This window comes from Triturus cristatus, chromosome 2_1 (genome assembly GCF_964204655.1).
Source record: "Triturus cristatus chromosome 2_1, aTriCri1.1, whole genome shotgun sequence".
Taxonomy (NCBI): domain Eukaryota; kingdom Metazoa; phylum Chordata; class Amphibia; order Caudata; family Salamandridae; genus Triturus; species Triturus cristatus.
The window spans coordinates 1,126,318,882-1,126,343,697 of NC_140581.1; the positions used below are offsets into that span (position 1 = coordinate 1,126,318,882).

The 24,816-nt window shown below is 44.7% G+C and overlaps 1 protein-coding gene and 1 pseudogene across 1 annotated transcript in view; one reads left to right on the plus strand and one right to left on the minus strand.

Annotated features, from left to right (window-relative positions):
* SLC10A6 (solute carrier family 10 member 6) overlaps positions 1-24,816 on the plus strand; it is a 321,326-nt gene that overhangs the window by 242,940 nt on the left and 53,570 nt on the right. The window lies entirely within an intron of this gene.
* Positions 5,685-9,455, minus strand: LOC146866463 (stabilizer of axonemal microtubules 3-like; annotated as a pseudogene).

The following is a 24,816-nucleotide window of genomic DNA, read 5'->3' on the forward strand; positions in this document are numbered from 1 at the left end:
TGAGGGGAGACACTACTTTAGACGACCATTTGGTCACTGTGGCTTAAGGGAAAGCAGTATTCATTTATCGCGGCGCTTTATACTTGCCAGCGCTTAAGCCAGCTTGGTTTAGGAAATTACCTGCGTTTTTAAATTAGTATCCTATTTTGCTATTTGAGTTAGTTTCTTTGATATTTTTTCCCTGTTTTTAGCCGGACTTACTGCCCACATTCCCGCATTATAAATTGTGCCCCCACTGCTACTTTAGCGGACCGAATCTGTGGATCTCGTCGTGTTTTGCCGCCATCTTGAGGGTAGCCAGAGAAGTCTCGTGGCGCCATCGCGCTGAGCGCTCTAGTGCTCAGGCGGAGGTGAGGGGAGACACTACTTAACCCTCCCATTTTGGTCGCGCAGCGGTGACGCGCAGCGGTAGCGCCTGACTCATGCCTGAGTAGGGCAAGACTCTGGCCCGACTCAGCGCTAAGGAGGCGCGGAGGCGGGAGACCTCGTACAAGCTATCATCTACATCACACCATTACAGGTATGTCGATTGCATCCTTGCCTTCATGTATTGTACCTTACTTACACTGCCATAAGGTGTTAGGCCCTGATACCCTGCCCGATCCGGTATGTTGTGATCAGGATAAAGTTGTTTTAACTACTGACCCCATTATTAAGGCTCCCTCTAATTCTCCGGTATTGCGAGGTGGACTAATTAACGCCTGTTCGCTCTGTAAAAACTCTCAGAATATACATGATCTTATCACTGACAACAATCTTGACTGGCTTTTGATTACAGAAACTTGGCTTAAGCCTTGGTGTAACCCTGACCTTGCCATAGCCCTCCCGCAGAGCTTCTCTATCCAGCGTTTGGATAGAATTGAACAGCGGGGAGGGGGCCTTGCTATTATCTATCGTAGCTCCTTAAAATGTTCTTCCCATGAACTGGCTGACATTAAAGGAGCGGAAGCGCTCGCCTTTTCTTTGGGTATCCATGACTCATTCACTTTTTCGGGTGCCCTTATCTATCGCGCTCCGGGTTCCCCAAAGGAGTTTCTGGAAACTGTGGGAGAAGTTCTGAGCGATTTAGCACTCAGATTCTCCAACTTTACAGTATTGGGCGATTTAAACCTGCACCTTGACTCCCCCAACGATCCAGGAGTTGAGTGCTTTATGGATATCATTAATGTACTTGGACTCACTCTTTTGATCCATGAACACATGCATTCAGCAGGTCACTTATTGGATTGTATCTGCTCCAACTCTACTAGGCTTGTAGTTAAACCACCCTGCCCCCAGATCTGGTCGATCATTTTATTATTCCTTTTCATATTTCATTAAATTATAGAACTATGGTCACCGTCACAAATAATATTAAAATTCCTAATTTAACCAGCAAACCTAACTGGAAGAAATTATCTAGTAGACTTGATGTGATAGATGCTCTTATAACTAGCATACCGGTGCTAACAGGCAATACCTCTGCAGATAATCAAAACTTCTGTGATTGGATGACCGCGGCAGGCCACCGGTTAGGCCCTACCAGCTCTAAGAATGTAAGTTCTATTAAAACTAAAAGGAGGGCCCCCTGGTTCTCACCTGTTTTGAGAACAGAATTGGGAGAATTAAGAGTACTGGAACGGAGGTGGCGCAGGAACTATGAGGCCACTGCCCGCGATGCCTATAAATGGGCTAGATGAAAATACCATGCAGCTATAAAGTCAGCTAAGAAAGCTCACTATTCACAGGCCATCTCCATGGCAGGTCAAGGGCAAAAAGATATTTTCAAGATAGTAAAGGATTTTATGAATCCATCAGTTCTTTTGCAGGAGATCCCTCCATCTCAAAGTCTCTGCAATGAGATATCAGATTATTTTGAAAATAAAATCCTTGATATCGTGAGGACTTTCCCGCCAGTGCCCTCTATTTCAGGAGATGTTGAAAGAATAGAGGGGAAGAAGTTCCCTACTTGTATGGAAACGTTTGTCCCTGTTTCCTTTGAAGATACCTCTAAGGTTCTTCTTGCCAGTAAATCTGGATCCCCTTTTGATCCATGCCCTCCTTTGGTCTTACAGACCCTAGTAGTAGCAATTAATCCTATCATCAATGGTATCATCAATTCATCTTTAACCACGGGTGATATTCCCAACGACTGGAAGCTGGCTGCTGTCAAGCCTCTCCAGAAAAAGGCTCTAGCCGACTCAACCACCCTATCTAACTTACGCCTGATCTCCTTGCTTCCAGTGATGTCCAAACTGACAGAGAAGTTCGTTAATAACCAACTTACGAGCTTCCCGGAAGAAAACAATATTTTACATCCAAACCAGTCAGGGTTCCGGTCAAAACATTCTACCGAGTCTGCCCTGCTGTTTACAGCAGAGACCCTTCGTATGGCCATCGACCAGGGAAAGAAGGCTGTTTTAATCCTACTTGACCTGTCGGCAGCCTTCGATACGGTCTCACATAACATCTTAATAGACCGGTTGGCTGCCGCAGGAGTAGGTGGGGTGGTTTTGGCTTGGCTTAGAAATTTCCTTAGCGACAGGCGCCAAATCACAGTGCTGGGTCATTATCAATCTGAAGCTAAGGTCCTCAGCTCTGGAGTCCCCCAGGGATCGAGTCTAAGCCCTATACTTTTTAATTTGTCGATGGTTCCCCTGGTAAAACTGATCGCATCTTTTCAGATCAGTACAATCTCATATGCTGACGACACTCAGCTCATCCTAGTACTGGACAGTGAGCGGTCTGGCGCTGAGGAAAATCTTAAGGAGTGCTTGGCAGCAACATTTAATTGGATGACTAATAATCACCTTAAATGTAATGCCGGAAAAACTGAAATCCTGCCATTTGGAAAGCAAAATTTGTTTTCCCCGAAAATCTGTTGGCCTGATGATGCAGAAGCCCCTCCTAACACCATTACATCTGCCCGAAATTTGGGCATTAAGTTTGATAACCAACTATCCTTTAAACAACAAGCGGTTGCCGTAGCTGGCACATGCTTCCATATAATAAAAGCTTTAAGGAAGTTTTTTGATCTTCTTCCGTTGCCAGCTAGGAAAACGGTTGCAGTGGCCCTAATCACTTCCAGGTTAGACTACTGTAATAGCTTGTATGCTGGAGCTAATAAAGCTGTCCTTTACAGATTACAAATGGTCCAACATGCAGCGGCCCGCTTAGTACTACGTTGGCCCCGCAAGTCATCAGCCTCAGCAGCACTTAATGCGCTCCATTGGCTACCAATTGTTAAAAGGATTCTTTTTAAGATCCTGTTAATTACCTTCAGAGCTTTTCAACATCAAGGACCAAAATATCTATGTAATGGTTTTAGACGATATTACCCGACACGTTGCCTAAGGTCTGTGGGTCAGAATCTGCTCATAATCCCCAGATTTAAGTTAGCAACTAAAGGCAGCAAATCCCTCTTTGTGTTGGGTGCCAAGGCCTGGAATAAGCTCCCCCTTTCTTTACGATCCCTGTCTCATGAAACTCAGTTTAGGAAGGCAGTAAAAACCTGGGTGTTCTCTCTGACCGATGCAGCTTGTACAGCACTGGTGTAAATATGTAGTGTTTAGCGTGAATAGTCTCCTTTCCTTCCAACCCCTCCATCTGGGTTGGGTGAGCGCCAAGATACTCCCTGGAGTGATAGAAGCGCTATAAAAGTACTCCTTACATTACATTACATTACATTACATTACAGCTGATAGTTTCACCCCGTAAGCCAGCATTGAAGCTATCCCAAACCATTCCACGTGATACATGATATTGGTTTGCCTCAAAGTAATGTACCACCCACTGCCTGATGTGTTGTATACACAGATAATTGGTAAGTCATTTTCTATTGAATATCCACTTGGACCGGACTTGAACTCCCGCTTGAATAGCCAAATTTATGATTAAGTGGTATTAGAATTGCAAGCAATCTGTGTTTTCCCGTCATTCAATAGCCTGATTTCCAGCCATACTCCCTGGCCAAGCTTTGTATTTGTACTATCGTTACTTTCGGATCTGGGGTCACTAGGGCAATATCATCAGCGTATGCCATTACCTTGGTTTCAAAGCCATTAATGTATATTGGTTTTATTACCTGATCTTGGAGGATTTGCTGGATAAACAAATCGAAATATAAGGCAAATAAAATTGGAGAACAGGGACAGCCCTGTCTTGTCCCCCTGGCTACCTGAATGCAGCCTGATTCCTGGCCTATAATTTACAGCCTGGCATAAGGCCTAAAATACATTGCATGTATGGCCGTTATAAAACCCGGCCCAAACCCCTTTTGAGCCAAGATATCGCACAGATGCTGCCAGGAGACTCGGTTGAAGGCCTTTTCTGCGTCCAGAAGGATCATAGCCATCTTCTATCCTGTTACGTCTGCTATAACGAATAAGGCTATGGCACGCCTATGTGATCGGTGGTGCCTCTTCCAGGTATAAAACAATGTTGCCATCATGAGACAAGATGGGCTATGATCCTACCTAACAGAATTGCTAAAATTTTGGAATATAGTTTGGCACCTGCATTTAAAAGGGGATATGGGCTGATAGGACGCAGGATTACCTGAAAGCTTATCCTTTTTTAAGAAGATAGCTATATCTGCTCCCTGCAGGATTCTGGAGGGACCTCGCTTTACAGTACACCTAAGAACAAGTCCAGAAGTAGGGGGGCTATCTCTGCCTGTATTACCTTGTAGAGCTCCAAAGGACTTCTATCAGGGCGTGCCGCTTTCCCTGAGGCCATAAAGTGTAGAGCATGTAGAACCTAGTCCAATTGTTATATCCCTTTCCAATTTCTGTCTTGTCTCCTGGTCGACCTTCGTCGGTCCCCCATGATTCTTTCAATCTTATCGATATGTAAAGGGTTAGGATTGTCGTACCGGTATAGATCCTGATAAAAGCTTTCAAAAACTTTAATAATGTCTTTTAAACTTGTGACATAGCTTCCGTCCTACCCTTTAATCCCAGGAATATTATTTCTATCAAGCTTCTGCCTTGTGCGGAGTGCTAGCAGCTTGCCCTCCGATTCTCCGTACTCATAGCTCTCATTCTTATACGTCTGAAATCCTGCAGCACTCCTCCTGCTATATTAGCTACTGATCTCAGATTTAGCGATCCCTTCTTTTTGCTGTAATGCTAATTCAGTCACTTCCTGATTCTGCCCGATTGCTAAGGTGTGCTTCTTTTATAATGACCCCAGCCTTTCAATCAAGCCACTAATTTCATCCCTTTGTAGTTTCCTGGTCTTTCCTACAAAGCTGATAGTTTCACCCCATAAGCCAGCGTTGAAGCTATCCCAAACCATTCCATGTGATACATGATATTGGTTTGCCTCAAAGTACTGTAGCATCCACTGCCTGATGTGTTGTATACACAGATTATTGGTAAATCATGTTCTATTGAATGTCCACTTGGACCGGACTTGAACTCCCGCTTGAATAGCTAAATTTATGATTAACCGATTGTGGTCTGACAGGAATATAGGTAGTTTCTTAATTCCTGCTGCAGCAAGCATAGAGGAAGAGACCAGAAAATAGTCCAACTTGACATACTTTTTTTTTTTCGCTTTCAATTTCTCTTTATTATTTTATATATGTGTGTTAACACAACACATAAAGCGGTGCTCAGCATAACACCTCACCTTCCACTTTAAGGTGCTGTGTGGTGTCTCTTTTGTTCTGAGATATCTCTTTCTACAACTCCATCACGTAATCAAATGGTGACGGGCTGTTCACTCCCATAGGTCTCGTATTCCGTCTCATACATTTTTGGGACAGCCATGATGGTGGGCAATGGGCCCTCATGTGGCAGGCTCCAAGGTGTCTCCAGACAGGAGGAGCGGTCCTGGGTCTGCTTCACATCTAGAGGTAGCTGGTAGGCCTCCTGGGCCAAGGTGCAGAGGCTGCTGTGTGGGATATGCGCAGCCTGAGGTGGGATCCTGGGCAGCTTTGTGGCAATGGGAAACTGGATTGTGTCATGAATTGGCCCAGGGCGTCTAAGGGCTGTGGTTGATTTTTTGGACAGGGGGCTCTCCTTGAGGCAGTGACCCCAGGCCTTAGGGCAATCTTCATTCACCCAATATGTAAGGAGGTCTTTCTTGGGATAGCCCTCGAGCTCCTTCTTTGTAGAAGTACGAAAGTCTCGCTTTGTGGTTGTGGCGTAGATGTCTGTCTGGTTGAGGATCCCCTGGTCTCTGATGTAGTACGGTATTCCAGCCACAGCTTTATTCTCAGTTATGGCAACCCCGGACTGCGAGGACCTCTTGGCGTGGTGTCCTTCCAGGGTGAAGGACTGGGGTCCGGCATGGAAGATGGTGATCACGGGGAGGCATGGCTGCCCAGTGAACTGGGCCTTCGTCTCGCTGTGCTGGTGTCCAGTGTGCAGCGGGGTCCTCCAGGCGCGGAGCTTCGGCTTCTCCCATAATTCCTTGTTGTAGTGCACCTTCCAGTGGGGTGGAGCGATGGGGTGGCTGGGCTTGGACAGGACCCCTCTGCCGTACTTCCAGTTGTGCGTTGAGCCTGTGGTGGTCTCGTAGGCATTGACCAGCTCGTCGTACGCAAACACTTGCTCTTATCCCTGGAGAAATCTGGGCAATGGGTCCGAGAGGGTAGACTTGCGTAGAGGTTCAGTTAGACATCTACCCCAGGTAGCGGCTTATAATGTGTCATCTGCCTGTGCAGAAAGGCTGCTCCGGGCTCCAGGGGGGTATGTGATCCTGGTGGAGAGAGCACGGCAGGTCAGACTGGAAAATAGAGAGGACACGGCTAACTCTGCCTGAAGTGTCCCAGGGCATGAGCCTCCTTCCAGAAGCCAAGGGTGCCACTGAAGTTGGGAGTTCTGGTGCTGCTCGTAGGGCAGGGTTGCTGGCGCTGCTAGCACAGGGGTGGATGATGCTTGTCCTAGTACAGGTGGTACTGGAGCTAATATGGGTGTTCCTGATCGCAGTGGTGCTGCAGCTTATTATGGTACTGGAAGAACTAGTCGTGGTGGCGCTTCTGCTAGTATTAGCAGTAATGCGGATGCTTGTGGTACCGGACCAACTCCTGACAGTGGTTCTGGTATAGGTGATACTGCAGTAGTGGTAGTACTGGCCTTCAGGGTGTTATGTCCCACATCGTCTTCTAGACCTCTTCTCATGGGCTAGTTTCAGATGCACTCTCCAGGCTTTAGCCCCCTTCTCTCTAAGAAAACCTTGGTGCCGAAGTTGGGGGACAAGAGCTGGGCTTCGAGGGAACTCATTCTAATCACACGGCTCCAGCGGGATCCCGGAGGAATGAGTGTTCCGGTGTGCTGCCAGTCTGAGGGCTCTGCTGGTGTGGAATTGGATCTCCCAACTACTCGAGCGGCTTCTTAACTCACAGAGTTCAAGTTGCGTATGATCTCCCATTTTCCTGGAGACATTCTTGACCCCCTCTGTTTGGAGGGTATCCTTTTCGGCCGACCACTGGGGATGATTCTGCTTCCCCTCCTGCCCCTGACATACTTCATATGAGGACATGAGAAATATGTATACCCTAGGTTGGTGGGGTACTTGGCAGCCCATACATCAACTAAATTGTGACTAGCTTTTAACGCAGACACAGCCTTATTCACTTGCAGCTTCCTTCCATGATATTTATATATTTGGTCCCTGCTCACCTCCTGATTTATATTCAGATCTCCACAGATTACTAGCAGGTCTGGCCAGGATGCCAACTCAACTTCTAAGTCATTATATCTTTGGGTCATCCTAGTTTGACCCATACATGGTACAAACCGTCAACCCCACGGATAGCGACACAATCGCTCATCCCCCCGCTTATCCTCCAAGACTCATTTTACAGAGCCAATGTTGTTTCTTATGGGCATAGCAACCCCCCTTATGGTGGAAGTTGGTGTAGAGCATGCTGCCAGGGTATAACCTTTAATCGTCAGGATGTCCCGCTTCCCCCACAGAATGTGTGTTTCCAGTTGACAGATTACGTCGACCCCTTGAGTTCTTAAAGCCTAGGCTACCCTTATACGTTTCATCCTATCATTTAAGCCTCCCAATTAATTGACCATATATTTATCTTATCCATTCCCGTAATACAGGAGGTTGCCATTCCTTATACTCTCAGTTGTATTTCCTAATTGAATCCTCTCACATGCCTTATTTTGCTCTCTCTCCAATTCCCCCCTACTCATTTTCCATGCCAAACACCCAGTGAACCCCTCCCCAACCCCCCAAGCCCTGACTGCCCCTCCCTACTCTCCCCCTCCCCTATACAGTGAGTCCTCCACCCCCTCCCTACCCACCCCAAACTGATAGGCAGCCAGACTGATCGCAGTCTGTGGTGATGAGTGCTGCTCCCTGACCAGTATTCCAACCATACTCTTCATGGCAGCATTACATCTAAAAAAAAAAGCGCAAAAAGAAAGAAAGAAAAAAGAAGAACCCCCAAAAGGACAGTGGATGATGATATCATATCCTTAGCTAGTTATTTCCATATCCCACACCAGCACCTACACTAATATCTATTTAAGGTTTTGACCCCCATCCCTCTAAGTCTTTTTTGGCCTTAATCTCTGAGGTAAAGAACTGGATTTGATCCCCCTGGATCACTTGAAGGCGGGCTGGATTTAGCAGAAAAGCTTGCCCCCGTTATCTTGAAAGAGTTTAATCATCTGATGTAAATGCCAACTTCTCTCAACTGTAAAATGGCAGAAATTCAGCCTGACAAAAAAGAAAAAATTTCCCCCACTCTCCTTCGCCTCTGGCCTAGCCTTCTCATAAATGGTCTGCCGCAGGAGAAAGTTGCTGAAGTAGACAAGAATAGCACAGGGCTTCTTATCTGGTCTGACTGGTAGCCTTAAGTTAAATGGCACCTGGTGTGCCCTCTGTACTTCCAGTGACCAGTTACAGCCTTCCAAGTCAGGGAATGCTTTAGCCAACATGTCTACCATAAATGACCGAGCATCCAAGCCCAACTTGCCCTCCGGTACGCCAATAATCCGAATATTGTTTCAGTACTGTCGGTTTTCTTGGTCCTCCAGCTTCCACTGTGTGTCTACCAGCTGTGCCTCATACACTGTTGTCTGTGCTCGAGTGTCAACCAGATCGCTCTCAAAATCCTCCGCTCTGGGTTCAATATTGGGAGTACTCCTCAATGGCACATGTTTTCGCCACTTTCCTTACTGATCCTTGGAGCTTTCGAATGGCTGGACATGACCACTGACTGTCCTGATGGGTTTCCTCGTGGTGGGAGAGTATGCATTGTAAGATAGTATACGGAGTCTGAAGTTTTGGGCAGTAGAGTCTTGAGGAGGCGATATTGCGGTACTATGCTAAAGCTCTGCACCTGAATAATCCCATTTAAGATCTTTTTTATGCGGATTGGATCGACCTGACATTTTAGGCGGTTTACGTTCTGTAGCCATTGGATCAATTTTGCTCGTATCTGATATGTTCCCGTTATCACTAGACTCAGGCAATGAGTCTGTCCCAGACCCATCTCCGACCATACCTCAACTGACGTAGAAAAAAAACAGTCATTAGCCTCAAGGTCTTTTTCACTAAGTGTTGAGCCAGTAGCTTGTGCCTTTAGCTGCACAGTAACCTGCGAGGCCTGTAAAGTATTAACCTTGAAGACACCGTCCACCCCCCACCTGCTTTGGAGGCTGGACTCCAGACAGACCAGCCAGGTCTGTACAACTTCCTCTAGCCACTGCATTCATAGGATTAGAATTGGGAGGGGTTAAGGTCACCTCTATACTTGCAGCCGATCCACTCTGATCTGTTGCATCATTAACTGCACAGGCATCACTTCTCGTCCGTGAATTCTCCTCTTTCTGAGCCTCTGCATGTTCCTGGGGCTGTTCCTGGGCTTCTTGCTGCTGTTCTGGGCCAGAGGGGACAGAACTCCCTCCTGTTGAAGCTTGCAGCAGTTCCAAGACGGATGACCCAGGTGGGCGTTGCTGAGGTGGAGTACCGCCTTTGCCCCTTCTCTCGTCCGCGATCTCTGCCCGGGTCACAGAGATCCCTGCTGGATGCTTCCTGCCATTCCTCTTCGCCTGACCAGTGGTGCCCGCTCCAGACCCAGTACCTCAGCAGACTTCCACTGGCATCCCGCCTTTCGGAGGGGGAGCCACCACCAGGACGCTCTGTGTCTTCCACCTCACGCTTTCCCCACCGAGGATCTTTGGCCCCATCTCCTGCTGAGGGGAACGGCTGCTGGCACCCTCAGCAACTACTGCACTCCCCACTGCTCACCAACTCTGTCAGTAGCTGCCACAGTCTCCAAAACAATTCAGCCTGACAAATGGATGAGTCTGCACCGACCGGGACAGAACTGTAAGTACGCTGGTACAGTTCCCATTAGCTCCTTTAAAGCATGCGATATGAGGGGGTTCTTACTCTTGCTTCATCATGCTGCCTTACTGCTTCACTGCACTAGGTCAGGGAGCTGCAGCGCGGTGTACTCAGGCAGTTGCCATCGTGCCTCCCAGTGATGTCATTTGAGATGTCATCAGTGATGTCACTGACCATGTCATGAGTGATATAATATTTGAGGTCATAAGCAGTGCATTTTGGGGGCGCGGGCTATAGTTAGCTCTGCTGAATTTCTCTGGTTTTGTACGAGTGAAATATCACCCTAACTATAACGTCCATGTAACCCTTGGTTTTTCCAGTCAATATATCTATGTATCTATGTATCTATGTATCTATCTATCTATCTATCTATCTATCTATCTATCTATCTATCTATCTATCTATCTATATATTATCTACTGGCGGTCGCCAGTAGATAGTTATAGTTACAACCTAGTTTCCATAGGAAATCTCAAAATTCTATTTTGAATAACTTTGGCGCCGGTCGACGAATCCTCGCAAAATTTTCAAAACAAATGGGGGGCTCCGTTCAGCTCCTACCTTGAAAGTCTCGGGGTGATTCGTCAAGCAGGGGCCAAGAAAAAGGGGGGATTCCAAAACGCGTTTTCCCCATGCATTTTTCCATAGGACCTTTAGTCGCAGCTACAGCCCGAACGGCTGAACAGAATTACGTGAAATTTGGCAGAGAGGTAGCCATAAGGTCAAGGAAGTGCCTTTTGCAGGTCTGGTGTAAATCTGTTCAGTATTTCCTGAGAAAAAAGCATTTAAAAGCATATCAATATCTATACGCGCGCACCGTGCGCGCACAGTGAAAAACCTGAAAAAAATAAATGTAATAAATACATAACTTAGCATTTAAAAAACCGTACAAATTCACTGAAAAAACCAGAGGTTTCACACACGTTATAGTTACGAATTAGCATTTAAAAAACCTTGCAAATTCACTTAAAAAACCATAGGTTTCACACATGTTATAGTTAGCTGGACATTTGACTCGTAAAAAACCAATGAAATTCCCCCGTTATAGTTAGTGCAGGCAACTATAACTCACGCGACCGCAATCCTCTGCTGATGACATCAGATATTACATCACTGATGACATATGTGTCTTTATGAAAAATAGATATTTGTAATATATGTATAGCTAAAGATTAATGGAAGAAGACATGGGTAAATAAGTGTCTAAATACAGTGATGTAATATCTGACGCCATCAGCAGAGGATTGCGGTCGCGTGAGTTATAGTTGCCTGCACTAACTATAACGGGGGAATTTCATTGGTTTTTTACGAGTGAAATGTCCAGCTAACTATAACATGTGTGAAACCTATGGTTTTTTAAGTGAATATATATATATATATATATATATATATATATATATATATATATATATATATATTAATCACACAAATGCCCGAAAGCTTTTAGAAGCGCACACAACAGCAGATGAAACCCAGAGGTTTATTAGCAATACAGGAAACTCGCATCAGCATTCCTTGGTGAGATTAACTTTGACCTGACGCGTTTCGAGTTACTCCTCTTTTTCGAAGGTCATCAGCAAATATGCATTTGGCGCAGGGAGTTTGAATCACATTTTATATACCGCCCTCAGTGGGCTGAGCTTAGTGCTGGTAATGACTCCTGGGATCTGTAGTTTTAGTCCCACAAAACTCACTTCCTTTAGTAGGTCCTGCGTTACAATCCATATATTTAAAAGCATTGTGAAATCCTGAGTGGGACCCTGAATGCATTAAGCGAGTTGAAATGTCCCCATCTGCTGTGCTGCATGACGAGTGAAGACACAGTTCTCACCTCGCAGCCTCCTCTCATCTTGTGGATGGTGCCGCCTCCCACGACAGGGCTGCCGTGTAGTTAATTAATCACACAAATGCCCGAAAGCTTTTAGAAGTGCACACAACATCAGATGAAACCCAGAGGTTTATTAGCAATACAGGAAACTCGCATCAGCATTCCTTGGTGAGATTAACTTTGACCTGACGCATTTCGAGTTGCTCCTCTTTTTCGAAGGTCATCAGCAAATATGCATTTGGCGCAGGGAGTTTGAATCACATTTTATATACCGCCCTCAGTGGGCTGAGCTTAGTGCTGGTAATGACTCCTGGGATCTGTAGTTTTAGTCCCACAAAACTCACTTCCTTTAGTAGGTCCTGCGTTACAATCCATATATTTAAAAGCATTGTGAAACCCAGAGTGGGCCCCTGAATGCATTTAGCGAGTTGAAATGTCCCCATCTGCTGTGCTGCATGACGAATGAAGACACAGTTCTCACCTCGCAGCCTCCTCTCATCTTGTGGATGGTGCCGCCTCCCACGACAGGGCTGCCGTGTAGTTAATTAATCACACAAATGCCCGAAAGCTTTTAGAAGCGCACACAACAGCAGATGAAACCCAGAGGTTTATTAGCAATACAGGAAACTCGCATCAGCATTCCTTGGTGAGATTAACTTTGACCTGACGCGTTTCGAGTTACTCCTCTTTTTCGAAGGTCATCAGCAAATATGCATTTGGCGCAGGGAGTTTGAATCACATTTTATATACCGCCCTCAGTGGGCTGAGCTTAGTGCTGGTAACGAGGTGAGAACTGTGTCTTCACTCGTCATGCAGCACAGCAGATGGGGACATTTCAACTCGCTAAATGCATTCAGGGGCCCACTCAGGGTTTCACAATGCTTTTAAATATATGGATTGTAACGCAGGACCTACTAAATGAAGTGAGTTTTGGGGGACTAAAACTACAGATCCCAGGAGTCATTACCAGCACTGCACTCAGCCCACTGAGGACGGTATATAAAATGTGATTCAAACTCCCTGCGCCAAATGCATATTTGCTGATGACCTTCGAAAAAGAGGAGAAACTCGAAATGCGTCAGGTCAAAGTTAATCTCACCAAGGAATGCTGATGCGAGTTTCCTGTATTGCTAATAAACCTTTAGATTTCATCTGCTGTTGTGTGCGCTTCTAAAAGCTTTCGGGCATTTGTGTGATTAATTAACTACACGGCAGCCCTGTCGTGGGAGGCGGCACCATCCACAAGATGAGAGGAGGCTGCGAGGTGAGAACTGTGTCTTCACTCGTCATGCAGCACAGCAGATGGGGACATTTCAACTCGATAAATGCATTCAGGGGCCCACTCAGGGTTTCACAATGCTTTTAAATATATGGATTGTAACGCAGGACCTACTAAAGGAAGTGAGTTTTGTGGGACTAAAACTACAGATCCCAGGAGTCATTACCAGCACTAAGCTCAGCCCACTGAGGGCGGTATATAAAATGTGATTCAAACTCCCTTTGCCAAATGCGTATTTGCTGATGACCTTTGAAAAAGAGGAGAAACTCGAAACGCGTCAGGTCAAAGTTAATCTCACCAAGGAATGCTGATGCGAGTTTCCTGTATTGCTAATAAACCTCTGGGTTTCATCTGCTGTTGTGTGCGCTTCTAAAAGCTTTCGGGCATTTGTGTTTATATATATCTATATTCACTGAAAATAACCACAGGTTTCAGGGGTGTTATAGTTAGTTGGACATTTCACTCGTATAAAACCAGAGAAATTCGGCCATTATAGTTAGTAGAGATAACTATAATAATCCACATTTATAAAGCGCAAACAATCACCCGTAAGGGTCTCTAGGCGCTGGGGGCCATCGGGAAGATTAAGCAAGCTATTGCCCAGAGTCACATGGTGCTGGACTAATCTGCCGCCGGCGCCGGGGATCGAACTGTGATCCCCAGATTCCGGAGTCAGTCGCCCTGGCCGCGGCGCCACACCTCTTCCACTATAACTCGCGCCCCTGCAATGCACTGCTGATGACGTCACATATTACATCACTCATGACATGGTCAGTGACATCACTGATGACATCACTCATGACATCTCAAATGACATCACTGATGACATCACTCATGACATCATTGATGACATCATCCAGTGAATGTGTGTTTCTTTAACGTTTAAATATGTTTTTGATATATATATATATATATATATGTAGGCTGTCTGGAAATCGGTTAAAACCGATTGTCCCCGACAGTACCCTACCAGCTGAAAATCAGCTGACTCGATTTAAACAGAGTATCGCAGATTTTTTACATTTGTTGCATTTAAATTTGTTGCACTGCTTGGCCACTTGAGGAAGCCAAAGCAGTACAAAAAAGCAATCCAAGCTACGCATCGATAATTCCAATAACCCGTCCCGCCCTCCTCCCGCTGTTCATGGTGTTGTTTGGTACCTTCCTCCTGCCATCTGTGGCCTTGCTTTCCTGTCCCGCCCTCTTCCCAGTGTCCATGGCTTTGCTGCTCACCATCCCGCTACCCTCCTGTGCTAATTGTTGACCTATGGAAAATTAAGTTATGCTTTCCCTGCCAAGATCGGGCGCCTTGCTCACAATTCAGCTGAGCTCTGCTATCTGGTAGTTTAATTAGAGTGCTCCTAGCTGTGCAGTTGTCTCCACACCTCCTCTTCCCCCAGTTTCTTTTATGATGGCCGCATTTGGCCCTCCCTGGGGGTCTTGTCTCTGCTGGGAGCAGAGTCCTCAATGTCAACATCTGAGAATCAAAGGTACCGTCGGTGCTGATCGAACCCCGGACTGATGTCTTTGATACAAATTCAAAGTTTTTGTTGATGCAACAATCATATTCACCACTCTTTTGTTTCCTTTCTGCAGCATTTCATCTCAAATTGTAGCTGTTAAATTGGAATCGTTGCCGATTGCTCGCCCTCAGCAGTTAGGAAAGGCACCATACACAGCCCAATGGCTTTGGTTCAGTTGATCACTCTGGACAGAGGCGCAACTAGAGTCAAATTTCGGGGAGGCTAAGAAAAAATTTCGGTGGGGTCTGATTCTTCAAATAAAAGGCAGAGTGGAGCTGCAGGGGCTCTAAGCAGGGGGGACATTAAAGCCTCATTAACAAGCAAAAGGTCTTTAAAAGGCCTGTGAAGTACTCGGGTGCAGCTGTTTGTGTGCCCGAGAAGCTGTCTCTTCCCGGGCTGACACACACAACAGGGGGGTGCTGAAGCCCTTTGAGTCCAATGGGCGTTGCGCGCCTGGCTCTGGACATTTATTGAAATCGGGGCTCATGTTACACCAACAGAGCGAAGTTTTAGGAGCGCAACCTTATGTGCAAGTGACCAGGCCATTAAGTTAATCAGATCACTTAAGGAAGCCCTTGCCTCACACACCAGGATACTTCTTTTGGCTGTTGGCTCGAGGCAAAGACAGCTGTTGCACGAATGAGCATTGTGGGAGGTGCAATGTGATTAAATGGTGAAAACTGACTCAGCATTTCATCTGCTTATGCTCGTCTTGCAGGAAGGATGGGGCCTTTTAGTTGTGGATCATGGGATTAACATTTCAGCAGTTCATCTACATCTTCCAGGAAGGCAAGCATGTTTTAGTTGGTAATGATTAGCAGCACTTCATGAATTCAATGTACGTCTTACAGGAAGGAGGACTTAATGTGTTTCAGTTAGTACTGGCGCTCAGCATTTCAACTTTCTTTGCATTTCTTTTCCCCCTGCCACTCATAAAAATTTATTTCACTATAAACCTCACCTGTTAATGCCGCGTGAATAAGAACAGAGATTAGGAAATATTAATAACATGCGCAGGCAGAACTTTGGGTGCATTTAAGGTGACATCTGTACATTCTATAGCACCTGGAGGCAGCCTCATGCCACATCAAACACCATACAGGTAGCCACATTGTCCTTAGAGTATACACGCAAACCGGGGACATATTAGAAAGTGCAAACACAGCAGAGAAGCTAATCTCTATTTTAAAAAAATAATATAAATCAAATCAAAAGATAGGGGTGCAGTACAATATATTAACTAGTCACTAAGGGAGCATTGCAGCATTGAGGCACATCACAAAAAGGGGTACCTTACAATATACACGCAAGAAACAAGTGAAGGGCTAGTTGTGAAATATGGGCAGGTCAAAAGAGGAGTGCAATATGCTGGAACCCCAAAAGAAGAGCTTTATAACACGCAAGTACAACGCAAAACGAGCTGCTTTATAGCTCAAGAGAAAACCACAAAAGCGGCACATTCTATATAGGGGCACATAAAAAGGGTACATTTGAATATAGGGAAAGTCACAAAAGGGTTGCTTTATTGTTTATAAGCAGGGCATTATTGAGCAGGTCAAGTCACAAGAGTGGACGCATTTCCCACGCGCATTTTGCCTTTACTTACAATGTTTGGTTTTAAAATTCTACCTCCTATTCTATCCCTTAGGATGGTGTTGGGGGTCGGAGGGAGCACAAACCTCCCCTCTTCCTTTAACAGAGAGGTGGGTCTGTACCTTTTAACAATGTTAAAGTGAACAGCCAATTGCTGCCCAGCATCACTTAGGAAGAAATGCCGCAGCCCCCACCCCCACACATCTACCTCTATCAACAAATGTGCCATAATGAGCACTTGTATTTGTTAGCAGTGCACATTTCATATGCTGCTACAGTTTTTATCTGTTGGCACAGTGCCTTATATCTGTTAATGCTGTACCTTGCATCTGTTGCACTTTGTATCTGTTAGCACAGTGCCTTACATCTATTTGGGGCCCCCTGCACCAAACAACTCTGAATTTATTATCTATTTTTAGCTCATTCACGCCCCCAGCAACTATGGTTTGATAATTATCAACCCTCTTCCTTGGCTAGCCTTTATTTGGGCCCACTGCTGAAACAAACCGCCTCTCTGGCCGGCAACAGAAAAGCCAGAAGACTAGATGTATGAACAAGATAGCTGCTTGTGGGCTAGTGCCTCACTTATGGGCCTGTGCACAGGGTGGGTGTTTTGTATGCTGACTGCACTCCTGTCTCAGCCCTATGAGGAAGAGGGAATCTAAGTCAAGTGGTACAAGACTGTGATCGTACCAACCCAGTCAAGGAGAGGCCATATAATGTCTCTCTGCACAGCACTTTGACACTTGGCCTGCCCTAGGGCCTTACCTTGGCGAAGCAGTCTCCAACTGGAATGTGTCATAAAAGTAGACAGATTAGTAAATTGACCAAGCCTTGTGTGGTGTAGGTACTCTGTCAGCACCATTAGGCATATGGTGTATATTGGTGTTTTTGTTTGTTGCACTGCCTGAGGTGCCCGGGACTGGTATACAGTGTCAGGTAGCACTAGACTGATCTCACCAAAGTGGTAGCAGCTCTACAAGGTTGATGCAGACAGAAAGTGAGCACAAAATGCCAATTTCCACTGAACATTAAGGGACACATGCTGATATTGCTCTTACAAATGCGGCATGTTACTGCAATCTTGATGCCATAGTTCTCTCCTACCTCTTGTAGAGTCCCCAAAGCGCTTTCTGGTTGATCGAGTAAGTAGCTACTTTGTTGTGTATGACCGCAGAGTTGCTTGAGAGGCCTGCTGTAGGCAGACCCTACTGAGGCTCTAATCTACAGTTGGGCATTAACTTTGGGGGGAGGGCCCTATGCAGTAATAATGTTACTGCAATCAAGAGGTGAATTGAGAATACAGGAGCAAATACATTTGATAAACATGCAGAACAGCTGTCGCTAGAGTAGGGCGGCCTCATGTGCATTGAGGGACTCTCCCTTGCCTCTGCTGTGGGTCAACCCCTCCTCTTCCCATGAGCCCTATTCTGAGCTCAGCCATGATCCGGCCACAGCCTGCTGCAGCCCTTGTTCGATGGTTTGCAGCCCAGGCTCCTTCCTGTGAAACATCTGTGTATCCATCAATGTTGAGAGGGCCTTATCATAGATAAAAGTTTATATGGGAAGGGAGGATGGAGCATACATGACCAAAGACTCACTGAAGAAGTATTGTATGGTGTACTACAATAAGTTTGATTTGTAAAAATTTATTTGGACCTCATATACACTGTACATACACTCTGTATATATCATGCACTATCAGTGCGGAAAGCAGGCAATAATAAAAGCAAAAGGTTCCATAAACACCGGAAAAACACTGTTTCTGTTGTTTTTAATGGTGCATAAATGTGTAACCAGTGATAACCACTGTTTTTTTAAGGTATTGAAATCACTGGAAAACACTGAAAAAACCCCACCAGAATTTACCAGCAATAGAAACTGAAAACAGGAAAGTCTATATAAGCCAAGATGTATTGAAGAATGAGTGGGTGTATAAGTGTCTGAATGGATGAGGGGCGTGACTGATTGTATAAGTGACTGATTAAGCGTATCTTACTGAATGCATGGGTTAGTGAGTAAACTGTATAAATGTTTATATCAGTCTGTCAGTTGGTGTGTAAGCGGCTGCATGGGTTGGTGAGTAGCTACATGAGTGTCTATATGGGTTATTGATTGGTTGTCTGAGTATCTGTATGGGTGCTTGAGTGTCTGTGTGGGTGGGTTGGGGGGTGTGACTCTGTGCATAGATGTGTGAGTGGGTGATTCACTGGGTGTATGGGTTCAAGAGTACATTAGTGATGGGCTGTATTGGTGGGTGAGTGTGTGTATGGGTGTGTTGGTGAGTGATTGTATGTCTCAGTGGTACATGTGTGAGTAACTACATATGTGAAAGGTAGTATATGTGAGTTTATGAGTATATAAATGACTATATGTGAGAGTGAGTGAATGTGAGAGTGGCTGTATGGATGAGTGTGTGCTTGTATCAGTGATTGTATAATGGAGTAAGTATGTGTTAGTATCTGTATGAAATAACTGAGGTGGTGTGTGTATAACTGTATTGGTGAGTAAATGGGAGTGTGATTGATTCTTTGCATGACTGACTAGGTGTGTGAGTAACTCTATGGATGAGTGTCGGTGTGTGAGTGTCTGTAAAGGTGTTTGAGTTCATATGATAGTGCTGTATTGATGAGTGACTGCATGTATGAGTGACCGTTTAGGTGAATGAGTGGATGTGTGTGTAGACCTAGGAATCAGTGAGTGGGTATGTAGTAACTGGTACTGGTGTGTCTATCGTTTCGAAAATGGTAGTCTGTATGTATATCAAAGGTTATATTAGGGTGTGAGAAGGTGCATCAGATTATGACATGGATGATGTCATCAGTGATGTCATTTGAGATGTCATCAGTGATGTTATCAGTGATGTCACTGACCATGTCATGAATGATGTAATATGTGATGTCATCAGCAGTGCATTGGGGGGGCGAAAGTTCTAGTTAGCTCAACTAACTATAACGGCCGAATTTCTCTGATTTTGTACAAATGAAATCTCCAACTTACTATAACATCCCTGAAACCTGTGTTTTTTTCAGTGAATTTCTAAGGTTATTTAAATACTAATTTCTAACTATAACGTCCCTGAAACCTATGGTTTTTTCAGTGAATTTCTAAGCTTTTTTAAAATACTAATTTCTAACTATAACATCCCTGAAACCTATTGTTTTTTCAGGAAATACATATATATATATTCAACACAAACAAATCTGAGATAGTTTCACTTCAGATAACTATAACTCGCGCGCCCGCAATCCTCTGCTCATGACGTCACATATTATCACTCATGACATGGTCAGTAGCATCACTCTTGACATCACTGATGACATCATCCTTGTGATAGAGTGGCGGTCGCGCGAGTTATAGTTATCTGAAGTAACTATAACGGGGGAATTTCATTGGTTTTTTACGAGTGAAAAATCCACCTAACTATAACATGTGTGAAACCTATGGTTTTTTAAGTGAATTTGCAAGGTTTTTTAAATGCTAATTCCTAACTATAACGTGTGTGAAACCTTTTATATATTTATTTTTCAATAAACTACATATTAAATTATTTTATTTTTTATGGTTTTCCACCGTGCGCGCCCCGCGATTTAAAAAAAAAAAAACAATTAAATAGTTTTTTCTGCCTTCGGGGTCCTTCAGGGACCCCCTGACAAAGGCTAGGGGTCAGGAACTCTCTACCCTGCCCCCTTTTCAGGTTCGCCACCTTCCTTTTCCACTCTCGCACTGAAAACAAACAAAATGACGGCCGACACTTCCTGATTTCGACCGATTCGAACGTTGACTGACATGTAACAACCAATCAGAATTACGCTCGCGCACGTTAGGGTGCACGCACGGTGCATTGCTATAGATATGTATGTGCTTTTTACTGCAATTTTCTCTGAAAATACTGAACAGATTGACTCCATATATGCAAAAGGCACTTCCCTGACCTGAGGACTACCTCTCTGCCAAATTTCAAGTAATTCTGTTCAGCCGTTCGGGCTGTACCTTCGACTAAAGGTCCTATGGGAAAATGCATGGGGAAAACGCGTTTTGGGACCCTCTTTTTTCTCGGCCCCCGCTTGATGAATCCCCCCGAGACTTTCAGGGTAGGAGCTGAGCGGAGCGCCCCATTAGTTTTAAAAATTTCGCGAAGATTCGTCAACCGGCGCCAAAGTTATTCAAAATAGAATTTTGAGATTTCCTATGGAAACACGGTCCTAACTATAACTATCTACTGGCGACCGCCAGTAGATAATATATATATATACACATATATATATATATATATATATATATATATATATATATATATGTTCCTTACTCCTTTCTCCAATCGGTTCCCCGTAGTTTTCTAAAAAGGCACGAACTTCACTTACTTAGTGCTGATTTATTTATTTATTTTCACAGTGCATAGCCGCCATGACGCGTTTCAGACCTCTATATATATATATATGTATGTATGTATATTTACATAGATATATATATAGGCATCACGTGATGTATTAGAAGTCCCGTCACTGCATTGGGCTCTAAAGGTGGACTCCAACACCCAGAATGCAGTGCAGCAGCAGGAATAGTGCGAGGTGCCTTGCAGCTGTGAGGCATAGCAGGAGCTAGTGATCACATGATGGGGTGTGATCACTTTTAAACAACTGAGAAACAGACTCCCTGGAACATCAAGGACACTGAAATGGGCACTGAGGAAAGCTGATCAATGGCTGAAACGCGTCTGCCTAGCGTTTCAGGGACCCTTGTATCGCCAGCGCTTTTACAACATTAAAGCCTACTTTTGAACCCCCGGAGCTGTGTCACACTCTTTTCTTCTTAGAAGAGAGACTGGCAGCTATATATATATATATATTCACTTAAAAAACCATAGGTTTCACACATGTTATAGTTAGCTGGACATTTCACTCGTGAAAAACCATTGAAATTCCCCCGTTATAGTTAGTGCAGGCAACTATAACTCACGCGACCGCAATCCTCTGCTGATGATGTCAGATATTACATCACTGTATTTAGACACTTATTTACCCATGTCTTCTTCCATTAATTTTTAGCTATACATATATTACAAATATTTTTTTTCAGAAAGACACATATGTCATCAGTGATGTAATAACTAACGTCATCAGCAGAGGATTGCGGTCGCGTGAGTTATAGTTGCTTGCACTAACTATAACGGGGGAATTTCAATGGTTTTTCACGAGTGAAATGTCCAGCTAACTATAACATGTGTGAAACCTATGGTTTTTTCAGTGAATTTGTACAGTTTTTTAAATGCTAAGTTATGTATTTTTTTTTTTTTTTAAAGTTTTTTCACCGTGCGCGTACCGTACGCGCACAGTGCGCTTCAGGCACCGTGCGCGCAAAGCGCACCAAGCGCCCACGATGCATTGTTCGTGCCGTGCGCGCACCCACAATTTTTCGCAAAAAACAATATATATTTTTTTTACCCTTGGGGGTCCTTCGGTGACCCCCTGACAAAGGCTAGGGGGTCAGGACCTGTCCATCCTGCCCCCTTCTCACGTTTTCCCCCTTTGTTTTTCATTGCCTCAGACTGCGAGAGACAAAATGGCGGCCGACACTTCCTGATTTCGACCGATTCGAATGTTTACTGACATCTAACAACCAATCAGAATTGCGCTCGCGCACGTCACCGTGCGCGTACGGTATGCTTACCGTACGCGCACGGTGCGCGCTTATAGATATATATATGCTTTTAACTGCAATTTTCTCAGGAACTAATGAACAGATTTACACCAGACCTGCAAAAGGCACATCCCTGAACTGAGGACTACCTCTCTGCCAAATTTCAAGTAATTCTGTTCAGCCGTTCGGGCTGTAGCTTGGACTAAAGGTCCTATGGAAAAATGCATGGGGAAAACGCGTTTTGGGACCCCCCCTTTTTCTCAGCCCCCGCTTGACGAATCCCCCTGAGACTTTCAGGGTATTTTTTTGACTTATACTGGGTGCTCCCTTGTGTCTGGACAAAGCTATACCTCTCTGAAGAGCTCTAATTGAGCGAAACACTGTGTCAGGGGTTGCTTTTACTCATTTCGGGTTGGCTTGGTTGGTATTTTACCAATTCAAAGCTGTAATACTGTGCCTGGAGTGGTAAATGGATTTGTCATTTTACAGCTCAGCAAGGACAGCACTGTGCTAGTCCTATGCTTAAAGACTTTGCTGTAGAAATGGCAAAAGACTTTGTCCATTTCTATCTCGGCGTGGATAGCACTGTGCTAATCCTGTGCTGAAAGAATTTGATAGAAAAGCAGACATTTGCGGTGAGCAGATCTAGAGTGTCACTTGTGTTGAGAGTGCTCTATACAGGAGCTGCTTTCCACATAAACTTGAGAACTACCCAGAGTTCTCTGCTTCTTTTTTGCATATACATTTATATATATATATATATCCAAAAAGCGTGTCCCCAAACAATCCACAATCGTATGGATAAAAGGACTCCAATTATGTGCAACAAACTCCGTTTATTCCAGTATCATCCGCTCCAGCTCGTCATGACGCATTTCGGTCACTGATGTAATCTTGATCACATGAGGGAGCACTGCCCATACAGAGCTTAAATTCACACTAGCGTCACATCACATGACATGAGTTTAACAGTGTACATGGAAAACAGACTAAGCGTACAATTGAGTTTTTGTTAGTGCTATATTTTTTGTGCAACCTATACCATATTACAATCACTCAATGTTGTTATACATGTAAGACGATATTCCATACTATTCCATAATTATCTTCATTGTATAAATACAAAGATTGTCGTGTACCAAATTTGAAATAATCATTCGGTAAATAAATATAAGAAAAATATACATTTAAATATGCGCAGAAAAACAGATAGAAGTCTACGACCAATATTCATAAAGACAATCTCAGTGATGCATTACCCATATACATATATATAAATAAATACATATTTAGATAAATACTTAAATAAATATTTCATAGACCCCATTGGTGTCTTCATTAAATGGGCTCACATATGTTGTTCTTAATAACACTCCAGCCTCAATGGGGACTTCTGTTAAATATCTGCATAGTGCGTGTTTACAGTGTCTAACCCATTTGGCTAATCTATCCATCACTCTGATTTATTAATATTGAATTGGCATTGTAGTTCATATGTGCCCTGTGGCTTTTTTTATGTCTGCTTAAATGCTTAACAAAAGACTTGAATATTCATTCACTAATAATACTTACAGGATAAATATATATATTGGACCACATCAGTTTCACCCATTGATAAAGTGCATAAGTGCTTAATAAAACTTCATGCGCTAAGTGTTTTACAATATAAAGTTCTATTGTCTAATCTAAAACTAAGTTAAACTCATGTATCTGCAAGTTAAACAACAAATTTAAGACCTAAAAACATGTTCTACAGCCTCTGATCGTACTGAAGCTGGGAATCCAGTCCGTGTTTTCGCCCAGATCCTGCGACGCAGAGCAGCAGAGCAGGAGCGGGAGCAGAGCAGGAGAGGAGGATGCAGAGAAAAACATTAACAGCCGGCGGCTGATAATCACCCCGCATACCCGCATATCCGCATTCCTGTGCCTCCCTTTTACTTGGGAAAGAGAACAGACGATAACGCAGCAGATTGCCGGCTGGGTGGTGGGCACGGCTGCGACTGCTCTTTTCATCTGGAGTGCTCTGTTGCCCATGTTCAAGGACGGAGTGACGAGCAAGGAGTGCCAAGATTCGCCGAGAGATGCCGGTAGAACTGCTGTGAGCGGGCCATCAACATCCACAAGTATTCTGGTTGCATTCAGCAGTATCCTTCTAAACATATCTCCAAATGCTCAGCTCTTAGTGATTTACCGCACCAGCCAGCTAAATTCAACTTAAGTCAGCAATCCAGGCATATAAGGCTAAAGAACCACTCAGCAGATCGAGGATTTGAGAGATTTGAGGGCACATACTCACATGCAGAGGAGGAGGAGGAGGAGCTAGTTGCGACCCGCAGTCCGAGGAGGCGAGGTGACGAGGAGGCAAGGCGGGGCGAGGTGCGCAGCATACGGCGGCGGTTGACTTTCTGTAGAGGAGGAGGAGTGGCACGGGAGCCGCGATCTGCGAACTACTGAAGCTGTTGAAGTCATGGATGTGTGGGATGTGTGGGAGCGCAGGAACATGGATTGGCGGCAGGTGCCGGTGCCGGCCCGACCGAGAGAGGTGAGCTGAGGTGAGCGGAGCCAGCGTGGCAGCCTACGCCCCCAGTTCTTACATCTGCTCTTGTTCTTGCTCTTGCTCTAGATCTAGCTCATGTCCCGGCCCCCCCTTG